Here is an 11,629-nt window from a genome sequence, read left to right as displayed (position 1 = left end):
TGCAAAAATGTTGCTTCTTCACTTTCTTCATGTCTCTATTCAAACGTCACCTTATCAAAAAGATGTCCCCTGACTATTAAAAAAAACAAAACAGGGTACACTCAACCGTCCTTGCCCGGCCTCATTTCTCTTTGTCGCACTTGTCATCGTTGTCTGGCTCCCCTAACTGGACTATACACTCCGTAGTAGCAGCGACTTCGTTCCACTCACTTCTGTATTCTCAGTGCTTGGACCAGTGTCCATCATATAGATGACATTTGTTAAATACGTGCTGGATGGATGAATGAATGGAACGTGGCTTTTCTGGAGCTTAAAAGTTTATCATGACAACAAAAGCTGGCCAGAGAAAAGAGACCTCAGCATGAACTCTCTGAACACAAGTTCATGGTAATAACATCATGCACAACCACATACAGACACACACACACACACGCCCCAATGACCTGAAGTGCCTCACTGGACAGCAAAGGGTAGTGACGAAGTGTGCCTGTAGGGTGGAAAAGCATGCATTCATTAAAAACTAATTGTGAATACAGCAAAATGTTTATAGTATGTTAAGAAAGAGTAGAATGTCATAAAACAGAAGTTTTTCATATATAATTATTGTACTACTATAATCACAGCAATGCCAAATGTGGTTATATTTTGCAGAATGTTTTAATATAGTAAGTGACAGCTGTTATTAAAAACAAAATTAGTTACTGTGTTAGGCTTATTAGTGGGGTTATGTGTGGTTTTGGGTTTTTTTCTTCATAATTAAAAAAAAATCTTGTATTCTTTTTTCCATAAAAGGAACATGTTTTAACTCTGTGGGCACATTGGCTGAGGAAAATCCCAGCCCAGTGAGGTCAGCACCGAAGTGCCGCAGAGACTCCCATGGGGGCAGAGGGCTGCTGGGCCAGGCCCGTGCACTGACCGGGTGGTAAGTGAGGCATAGAGCGTTTGCATGACTAACTCCAAAGAAAAAAACCCACTGGAGGGTTATTTCTATTTAAGCTCAGAGAAATGCAGAAGTAAATCTTACTTGAGCCTGACTTGGCTTTAAACTGAAACCAACGGTACGAAGTGGAGTTTTTGTGAGGGGCCAGAGGAGGAGAGGGAGGCATAGCCACGTGTAGCCCTCCTGACACTCACAGGAGAGCCAAGCTCTTGCACTGGGTCCAGATTGCGGGCCTCGTTTCTCAGGGGCCCTCGGTGTTAGTGCAAAGGGTTCTAAAGCCATAAACTGCTGAGTATTGACAGGCCAGCCTTTCTTAACCAGTTTATCTGTAATAAACTCCTCGGTTGTCATGAAAGCTATGGAACTTCATCCTAGAAAAATGCACATCAACTCAAATTTTGAAACAATTTCAGGGGTTTTGTGGACCCCTAAGTCCTAGACCCTTTTACTTGTCCCTGGACCTCCCTTAAGAACCTCTGCTGGTCTTGAATAAATACCATGTCTTACATCCCATGCGTACAATGTGTGTGCGCTATTTTTCGAGTCTGTTGATTGGATTGTGATGAGCGGATACAAATTCATTGAAAGGAAGTACTGAATTCAGAGACTTGTTGGTATTGTGTATGTTCTCCAGAGAAACGGTAAACGCATGTGCACGTTCAGGAGCATGTTAAGTGGGGCATCCTACGCAGAGGTCCCCTATTCCCGCAGCAAGGCTGTCTCCCCTAGACTCTTCCAAGAGAAGTGGGTCCAGGAGGCCAGTCCTCCGCTCCAGGTCCCAGGCATTTCTGGGCGCAGGGCTTTTGGAGGACCCTAGGCCCTGGGGGAACCAACCGTGCTTTCCGGGGGTTTTGCCACGGAAATGCTGCAGCCACTGGCTGGCTCACATGTGTTTAACTTTTAGTCTCCATTTATGACCGGGCTTCCGGACGTAGACTGTCAGCGCGTGTCCAAAGATTTACCAATGCGGGCTGGGCGCCAGACACAGTCACTGGGGTCGCTCCGGGTGAGCGTCTCTGGATGGAGTCCCTAGGGTCCCAGGCGTGGGTGGCTGTCACCCGCGGTTGCAACACGAAGAATGTCCTGCCCTCGAGCTCCCTCGCCTGGGCGCTCCCGGGAGCTCAGCCCTCGCCTGGGGAGCGCAGCCCCTTCCGCAAGAGGGGCGCTCGGGGTGCAGCGCCCTGGGGCTTCGGCTTCCCACTCACCGCTTGGGCGGCGCGAGGCCCCAGGCTGCGTGGGGCCTGGACACGCTCCTCGCGGCGGATCGCAGCTTAATGGGGAAACAGAGAGTGGAGGGACGGACGCATAACTCAACCCTTTCATCCCCCATCGCCGACCACCCCAGGACGGCTATCCACGCATCCCTGAGATGCTCAAACCCGATTTCCACTTTGGCAACCGAACCCGGTTGGTTCTAGGCGCCTCGGGCAGGCTCAATACCGGGCTCATTCGACAACAGTATCTGGCACACACAAAGTAGGTATATGTACATCTGTTGAATAAATACGGTGTTTTATTTTTTCGTATTTAAATGCTCCAACATTTCCAACAGTGGGTACAGTCAGAAATGTGCTTGCAAGGATGGAGGGCAGCCGGGGAAGTGAGCAGCTTCCGGCCCAGCGAGCAGCTTCTCAACGAGCTGGAAGTTCAGCGCCCTTTCGGGGCTCGGCGCCTCTGTGGTTCCGCGGAATTCTGTGCAGACGGCCAGCACCTCCGGCCGCGGCCGTGGGGTCAGAGAAGTGGAAAGGCGCGAGGCGAGAGCCCACGAGGGGCAGCCCCCGCCTCCCTGCTGGGTACAGGCCAGGCTCCACTGGATACTAGAGAGATGGAATCCGGGAAGCTCGAGGTCCCAGGAGATGTAGACGGAAGGAGGCCGATTGAAGGGGCCTCAAATCCTCCTACCAGGACGGTGCGACACATTTCCACCCAGGCTCAGAGAAGGACAGCGCCCCCCGGGGCTCTGCCCTACGGTGCGGGACAGCGGCCTCCTGCCTGCAGGGGGCGACAAGTTCCTTTCCTTTGTCTGGGCTGAGATCACAGCCAAAAATAGCAGCTGAGATCAACTTAAAGGAATGAGACTGAGCGAACGCTAGTATACCCATAATCCCGACGAGACACATAGTAGAGTAGTATTCCCAAACACGGCAGTGAGAAGGATGACTTAGTAAGGCGTGCTCAGAGAAATGAATGAAAATGTTGAGGAAAAAAAGAAAATTCCACATTATACTTCAAGATAAACTCCAAGTGTATTAAAATGCTAAACGTTTTAAATAACAGTCACAGAAACTGTATAAGGAGGACAGTTTTATATTTATGGCTAAATGTCAGCTTTGAAACAATAGAAGAAACTGCAAAAAGGAAGGCTAACATTTAAAAACATAAAAAGCGGACAGAGCCCTGGCTGGTGTAGCTCAGTGGACTGAGTGCGGGCCTGCAAACCAAAGGATTGTGGTTCCATTCCCACCTGCAAAGGAGGCAGGTGATCAACATTTTCCTTCTCCTTTCCACCCGCCTTCCTCTCTTCTAAAAATCAATAAACATATCCTTGGGTGAGGATTGAAAAAAAGGAAAGTCTAACGGACCTCTGAGACAACATCAAGCATAACATCCACATCATCAAGGTACAAGAAGAGAGACATCAGGGGACTAAGAACCTGTTTGAAGAAAATGATGACTAGCCCTGGCTGGTGTAGCTCAGTGGATTGAGCACGGACCTGCAAACCAAAGATTGCAGTTTGATTCCCAGTTAGGGCACATGCCTGGGTTGCAGGCCAGTTCCCGGTGGGGGATGCTTGAGAGGCAACCATACATTGATATTTCTCTCCCTCTCTCCTTCCCTTCCCCTCTAAAGATAAATAAATTAAATCTTTTTTAAAAATTAAAAAAAAACTGGGCAGGATTTTTAAAAGGCAAAAGCATGGGAAATATGTTTGCACAAAATACAAGCAGAAAATACCTTATATGTATAAATTATAAATGCTTGCTTAAATATAAAAAAACAACCAAGATACCAGTAGCTAAATAGACCAAAAAAAGTAAGTACATAATTCACAAGGAGAAATAAAATTAGCACACAAGTGCTAATGGGCAATGTTTACTGTCCTTGAAATTTTTTTAACTTAACTTGGACATAGCACCTTACATCTACTGAAGTAGCAAAAATGTTTTAGAATGGAAATGCATAATGTTAGAGAAGTAGTAAAATAATAAAGTCACCATAGCTTCATACAATTCTTTTGAATTCTTTTGAACAGCAACATGGTGATCTTCATTCTTTCAGCAAATAGCTATCGAAGATTTCACTGCAATAGAGGGGAACGACCGAATGCGTAGTACACGGTGGTGGTGATAGTGCTAAGATGAAAAATAGAGCAACAAGGGGTGGAACGTGCTGTTTGACCTTGGTTTGGGTTGACCTCTCTAATAAAATAACGTCTGAGCAGAGAGACTTGAAAAAACAAGGGAGCAAACTTCGTTCATATCTGTGGGAAAAGTGCTCCAGAGTTAGAGGAACAGAAAGTACAATGGCCTTAAAGTAAGAGCACGTGACCAGGAGAATTCCATTTAAATCTTTTTTTTTTAACCAGGCACGAAGTATTTGAATATTTTTAAAAACTGATTTACTTTATATACATACTACAACAATGATGAATTTGTTAAGCTAAAATGATATAGTCAAATATCTGTTATTTTGTCATCACTAAACTAACAAAACGTTAGCGATGTTGCAACAAGATTGCTGCACCCCATCCTCTTCTCAGCACTGGCCTGGCCGGAGGTAAAGTGCTACACTTCCTCATTTTCAGCCCACTCAGTCCTTTGCTACATAAAAGATCACACCCTGGGCTGGTATGGCTCAGCTGGTAGGAGTGTCGACCCACTAACCTAAGGGTTGCGGGTTCAATTTTTGTCAGAGCACATACCTGGGTTGTCGGACCAATCCCTGGTTCTCCGGAGGTATAATCCCCCACATCCAGGTACCCATGGGAGGCAACCAATTGATGTTTCTCATGCTGATGTTTTTTTCTCTCTCTCTCTCTAAAATCAATGAAAAAAAGGTCCTTGGATGAAGATTTTAAAAATAATAATAATAAAATAAAGGATCTAAATATAGAATTAAAGCACTGCCACAGTTCAGGGAAAGTGTCTTCAAAGTAAAAGCAAAAAGAAGCATTGAGTGTGTTTACCTAGTTTTGTGGTTTTGAATACCGTCACTTTCCCAGTGGTTCTCGGACAAATCCCCGACAGGACCTCTGCCCTGAACTCCAGACCCAAACTTCCGTCTGTCCTCTTGACCTCTCAAAATTGATGTCATACTTAGATAACCCAAACTGTCCACCTGTTCTCCATCCCTCCTCCCCCAAATGCACACACACACACGCACACAAAAGCAGTTTAACGGTCTTCATCTCAGTTAATAGCAAGCCAATTCTTTCATTTGCTCAGCAAAAAAACTTGGAGTCATCTTTGATTCCTCTCTTGCCTTTAAAAGCTGTCAGGTCATGTCAGTCCCCTGCTTAAGGTCCTCTCCCCTTGTCTGCCCATCCATTAGCTGTGGAACCTGAGGAGCTCACCATGCCCTGACATCCCCGTCACCTCTCTGACCTTTCTCCCACTACGCTCCCCTTCGTCACTCCGCTCTGTCACGCAGGCCTCCTTGCTGCTCCTCAGACACACCAGGCACATGCCCACGGGCCTTTGGACTTGTTTCCTGGGCCAGAAAGGTTTCTCCTCTCTCACTCCCATGTGATCCATGCCTCACTTCCTTCAGGTCTTTACTCAAAAACCAAAACAACTTTCTCAGTGAGTCAAATGCACAAAAACTCCATGCTTTGGATTTCCTACTTTATCTAGAGAGATGTGTACATCTTACTTGTTCACTTTGTGTATTATTCGTGTCTCCCCTTTAGACTGTAAGCCCCCGAGGGCAGGGGTAGTTGTCTGTTTTGTTCACTGATGTGCCCAGAGCAGGGCCTACCACATGGTAGGTCCTTGATCAATATTCACTGAATACAAGAGAGGAAGAAGGGAAAACGGACAGCCATGTGGTAAAGATCAGAGACAGGTGGAAACATTCTAATTAACAGAAATCTGACCTAGGGAGATTACCAAGAAGACAGGTGGATAGTGCAAAAGATTTTACAAAATATAAAGTGTCTGAGTCACCAAGATAGAGGTTGGAGGCCAAATAGTCTCTGACAAAGAGGACTGGCTCTCTCCCTGGCTCACCGTTTACCCCCGGCTCCAACTCCAGAAGCACAGCCCCTCTGGCAGGGCAGAGGGCCGGAACCTGCACCGTGCCCTGCCCCACAGACACACCTGGGAGCTGATGGGGCAGAGGGAGGCCTACGATATGTGTCTCCTGATGCTCTCAGGTAAGGAAAGGTAACATAACACAACTCAAACCAGTGTAAATACTATAAGGCCTTTATTGTCTCAGAAAAAGAAAAGCCCAGAAGCAGTGAGGACTTGACCAGTGGTTGACCCAGAAGTTCTCGACTTCTTCAGTGGCTTTATTTCTCTGAATTCTCTCAGCTCAGCCCTGCTCTGTGTTGGCCTTGTCTTTAGGCTGTTTCCCCACGTGGGGCAGAAAGGGCTGCAGTTTTTTTAGATTGTGTATCCTTACATGGCACCTTCCATACAGATTCTTGGGCTTCGATCTGCTCAGTTCAATGGCCGTCACGTGCCCACCCCAAAGCAACCTCTGTGGCCAGACAAAAGTCAATATGCAGAGGAGGCCAGAGCTGGATTAGTCCTTTCCTTGAACCAGTCACTCAGCCAGAGTGATGGGGTTTCTCTAACTGGTTTAAGACACTGGTTGAATTGACACATGGCAGTGAAGTCCAGTCAACCTAGAGCGCATGGCTCCCCCATAGAGAAGAAAAGGCAGCGTGGATTGGGGGATTCGGCCACAGGATTAACGGCAAAGGCACATCCGCCCAGGTCCTGCTGGGGCTCCCAAACAATGCCTCCAAATTTCTGTTGGGAACCTGGTGCAAAGCCCCAAACTGCATGCTGGGCTGGAGACATCGCTTAGAGCCTGTGTCTGCTCATCATGGGGGCCACTTCAATCACAGTCTCCTTTGTCCCTGGTCAGTCAGGCCCACGGTGCCCACTTCATGCTCTGTCCAGTTACCTGGCTCTTCCTACACTCTTGGACTGATACTGCTCTTTGTTCTTCCTGCCACTACTGCCAGCCTTCTGATCCTGTGTCACCTGGACCCTTTGGTCGCCTGCAGAAAGGAGCTCCCTTCACTTCTGCCTCAAATGGGATCTGGCTGAGGACATGGCTTCCCTCGCTGGTCTCTTGAGAGACACCAGCTCGTTCCCATAGCCCAGCTATCGCGGGACGAGGAGGAGGGTGGTCAGCATCCGTTCACCTCTCTTCGCCTCTTGTGGGCCATCACTCTTCTCTGGGGCTCCCTTCCTTGGCGCTTCTATCTACCCACCTCCCAACATTCACTAGGACTTGGGCTCCTGACTCGCATGCTCCCAGGGGGAAGTAGTGCCATCATCCTGGATGATTCCGTGTCTCTGTAGAGAGCATGTTACACATGTTAATCTTTAAGTCTCTGACTCCCTACTCTCCAGTGATCTTTGCTCTTCTTACCACTTGGGCCTCCTGTCCCTTTGGCCGCACTCCGAGCCTTTCTTTCATCACCTAGAAGTGCTACACTCTCTGACAAAATCCATTCTCCGGACACGACCACCTGCTCTCGCAGCTCTCCCTTCCCTACCTCACCTCCCCCTTTGTCTCCTTATCCTTCCATCTTGTCAGCACACACTGCTGAGCCGGGGTGGGGGAAATTCCTCTGGACTGGCACTGGGATCTCCAGTTTCAGTCTCCTGACACCGGGGCTCTCTCTCGCCTGCAGCACAGAAGCTGCTCTTTCCATTGTCACCAGAGCGTTCCATGTCATAAACTACAGGGACACTTGAGTCCTCACTTATTAGTCTTCTTCTCTACATTGGCCACTTCATTCTTGAAATTCTCTTTCCCTAAGACTACCAAGACAAAACACTCTTCTTTTTCCCCCCTATCTCCTTGGATGCTCTTTCTCCATTTTCCTCACTAATTCCTTCCCCCTCTCCTCTGCCCAAGTCTATGCCATAAATAGTGCTGTCCCCAGGGTTCTGCCCTGGGTTTATTTTTCTTATTTTACAAATTCTTTTCAGATTATCTCACTCACACTTAAGGTTTCAATAACAACTCAAATGACAGTGGTGCACAAACCTAACTCTTGGGCATTGATATATAGCTGATAACCCACTGGATATCCACCAGCGTGCCCCTCAGGGACTTAAACACATGCCCAAAATTGAACTCTATTCTGTAACCTGAACTCCCTTCTCTTCACTAGAACATTATATACGCTGTGTGAAGTAGCAGAAACCATATGAAAATCAGCAGATACTGCCTCTCCTCTGGATAGGAAAGGAAACTTGAGCAGTTCTTATTATTATGAATTTAAGATGCATTAAATTGTCCCAAACATTCTTTTCATTCAGCAAGTTGGTAAATGTAAAAACATTTATGACGCTGTTTGGCCTTAAAGGCCCGAGTTGCTCCATTGTGAACTCTTCCCCTACAGAGGGTTTCAGGAGGAAGTGCTGGGCCTTGGTCAGCTGCTCATCTGGGGCTGGCAGTGGACATGAGTCACGGAGTCTGGAGCTGAGTCTGGGTAAGCGTGTGTAGTGCGTATGTCTGCATATTCAGAAATGGGTTCTGCTTTATTGCAGATATTAAGCTTTATTTGAGAATAGGCTAGGTCACATGTAAAGCTAATAATTGATGTCTTCTCCCTGGCTGGGTAGGTCAGTTGGTTAGAGAGTCACTCCAATCTACCAGGGTGGGGGGTTCAATCCCTGGCCAGGGCTCCTACAGGAAGAAACCAATTAAAGCATGAACGAATGGGTGGAGCAGCAAATTGATGTTTCTCTCTCTCCCTTCCCTTTTCTCCCTCCCTCTGTCTAAAATCAATGAAAAAATTAAAAATAAAAACCAATGTCCTCTGAGAATACTCCAGGAAAGTCCTAGGTCTCTGGGTCTCATATCATCTCCTGAACCACAGTTCTCTGAGGCAGGCGCCATGCCTTACCTAAGTGGAGTTTTGTAGACAGGCAGATGCAAGCTCTGGCAATGGAGTTTCCGAAGCTGGTTGTGGGCAGAACCGTCCCTACTGACACAGCTCCCCTTGGGTACCACCATGACTGAGAAATGCAGAATAATCTGAGGTCTGAGGATAAACAGAGCTTTGGAAAACATTAATTTAACCTACTCAGTCCATCATTTGTGTGAGATTTTTTTAAATTAAGAAATTTTTATATTTATTTTTAGACAGAGGGCAAGGGAGGGAGAAAGAGAAGGAGAGAAACATCAGTGTGTGGTTGTCTCTTGTGCACCACCCCCACTGGGGACCTGGCCCACACCCCAGGCACGTGCCCTGACTGGGTATCCCACTGGCGACCCTTTGGTTCACAGGCTGGTGCTCAATCCACCGAGCCACTCCAGCCAGGGCTATTTTTGATTTTTTTCTGATTACAAAGTAAAAACTCATGTAACATGCAGAAAGTTCAGAAAAGGAAAAGTAGAAAATGTCCCATAATCCAACCACTCAAAAGATAACCATTGTTAGCCTTCCTTTATTTAATGTTAAAAAAAAAAAACCTTTATATACAACTTTGCTTACTGACTTTTCCACTTTAACATTTTAACACGTGTACTTCCCCCCAAGTCATACGAGTTCCTGCAACACTGCTTAAAATAGCTATACAGTGTGCTCTGAAAACTTTTAACCACCTCATTCAGAAAGAAAGCACGCAGTGGGGTGAGATGGCATTTTCAGTTCAGGGGACTCAATTCCCGCTTGAGATGCGAGGCCATCAGACTGGAATTCCGCTCCCCCACCCCCTGCATCCCTCCACACTTCCAAACTTGTCTCACCTACACTCATCCTCCCTCTGCTCCAGGCTCAGAGGACTTGCTAGGAATGTGGCTAGTGGTTCAGCCAAACACTTGACGTTTGAATCCTGACACTTTGTAGCTATGTAGTCGGTGAAATCTGTCTTACCTATCACGTGCAAAGTGGGGATTTTGTCACAGTTCTCAACAGAATTAGATTACATTATGTATGTAAAACATGTAACACATAATAGGCAGTCAGTGAGTGACAGTACAACACACAGATTTTCCCTCTTGTAATACAGCCCTCTCCTCCCTCGCTCTCCCTCTTTCAGCCCTGTTTCTTGAAAATGATTTGTGCTTGCTGTCTCTATTTGCTCATCTCCTGTTTAGACCCCAACTCAGTGTAATCTGGCTTTTCCTCTCCCACTAAGGTTGCTCACCAAAGGTCTCCTCCCAATGCCTTTGTGGAGCTTTGAGTCAATTCTTAATCTTTATAGACAGTTAATTTCTCCTTCAAAACCTCTCTTGGTGTCCAAGCAGGTCAGTCTTCCCAGTCTTCCTCACTCCTTCTTACTCTCCTTAGCTGCCTGAACTCTGTTCTCTAATTGGTCCCTGTCCTCCACTTTTGAGTGTCTGGAAAAAGCGATTCTTATCAAACTGAAGTCAGAATTCTGCCTCTTCTATTTTTAATGCTGAGTTCCTGAGTTAAATAACATTTAACTCACCTGAGTCTCTGTAGTCTTAGCTATGAAAAGGTGACTCCCCTCCTGGTTGAGCATCCTAAATGGAGTCACTGTACACTGAACCGGGGTTTCTTTTTTTTTAGGTTTTTAATATATTTTATTAATTATGCCATTACAGTTGTTCTATTCCCCCCCTTTATTCCCCTCCACCCTGCACCCCCCACCCCCATGATTCCCCCCTTTAGTTTATGACCACGTGTCTCAAGTTCTTTAGATTCTATATTTCCCATACTATTCTTGCCCTCCCCCTATCTATTTTCTATCTACCGTCTATGCTACTTATTTTCTGTACCTTCTCCCCCCTTCTCCTTCTCCCTCTCCCCTGTTGCTAACCCTTCATGTGGTCTTCATTTCTATGTGAACTGGGGTTTCTCATTGGTGTAATTAATTGGTAGTAGGCATAAATTGAAATTCTAGACTGGAAACCCATTTCATGGCATAAGAATGTCAAAACTCAAAACAAATAACATACATTTCAAAATGTTTATTAACCATATAAAACTAAGCAATATGAATTATGATAGAAATATTCCTTTGAGGTATTTTCTTCATGGGCTGGATTGGCTGAGGTTTCTTAAGACTCTTAGTTTAATGAGGTTTGGACAGAACATGCCATCTTTTCCTGGCAAATCTTCCCAGAGTATACACAGATATTTTCCCTTACTCCAAGAGACCTTCAAACTGCACTGAAAATTAGTGTCATCTGCCACAAAGGAAATAAAAGTTCAATGACGTTCAGATGAATGCCTCTCAAAGTTTTTAAGAGCTAAACGTTGGGAGAGGAACAGTTTCGATTATGTCTTACTTTTCCACTTTTATAAAAATCTACTTTACTGAGCTTCTGAGAAATTCCTAACAATACAACCAGGTTCGCGGGAGAAACTTCTAGATCCACTCACTCTGCAAGTCAATCAGTTTCAGTGATGCTTTTTACAGTCATACAAATGCCTTCAAATTACTGATGAAACCGTTTCCTCCAAATTCCTAGTTCCAGGCTTCACTTACGATTCTCACAATAGCCAAAACACTTCCAAAATTCCT

Source organism: Artibeus jamaicensis, unplaced genomic scaffold (assembly GCF_021234435.1).
Source record: "Artibeus jamaicensis isolate MK-2021 breed Jamaican fruit bat unplaced genomic scaffold, CSHL_Jam_final contig_797, whole genome shotgun sequence".
In the NCBI taxonomy this organism is placed as follows: domain Eukaryota; kingdom Metazoa; phylum Chordata; class Mammalia; order Chiroptera; family Phyllostomidae; genus Artibeus; species Artibeus jamaicensis.
This window is presented reverse-complemented; position numbering follows the sequence as displayed.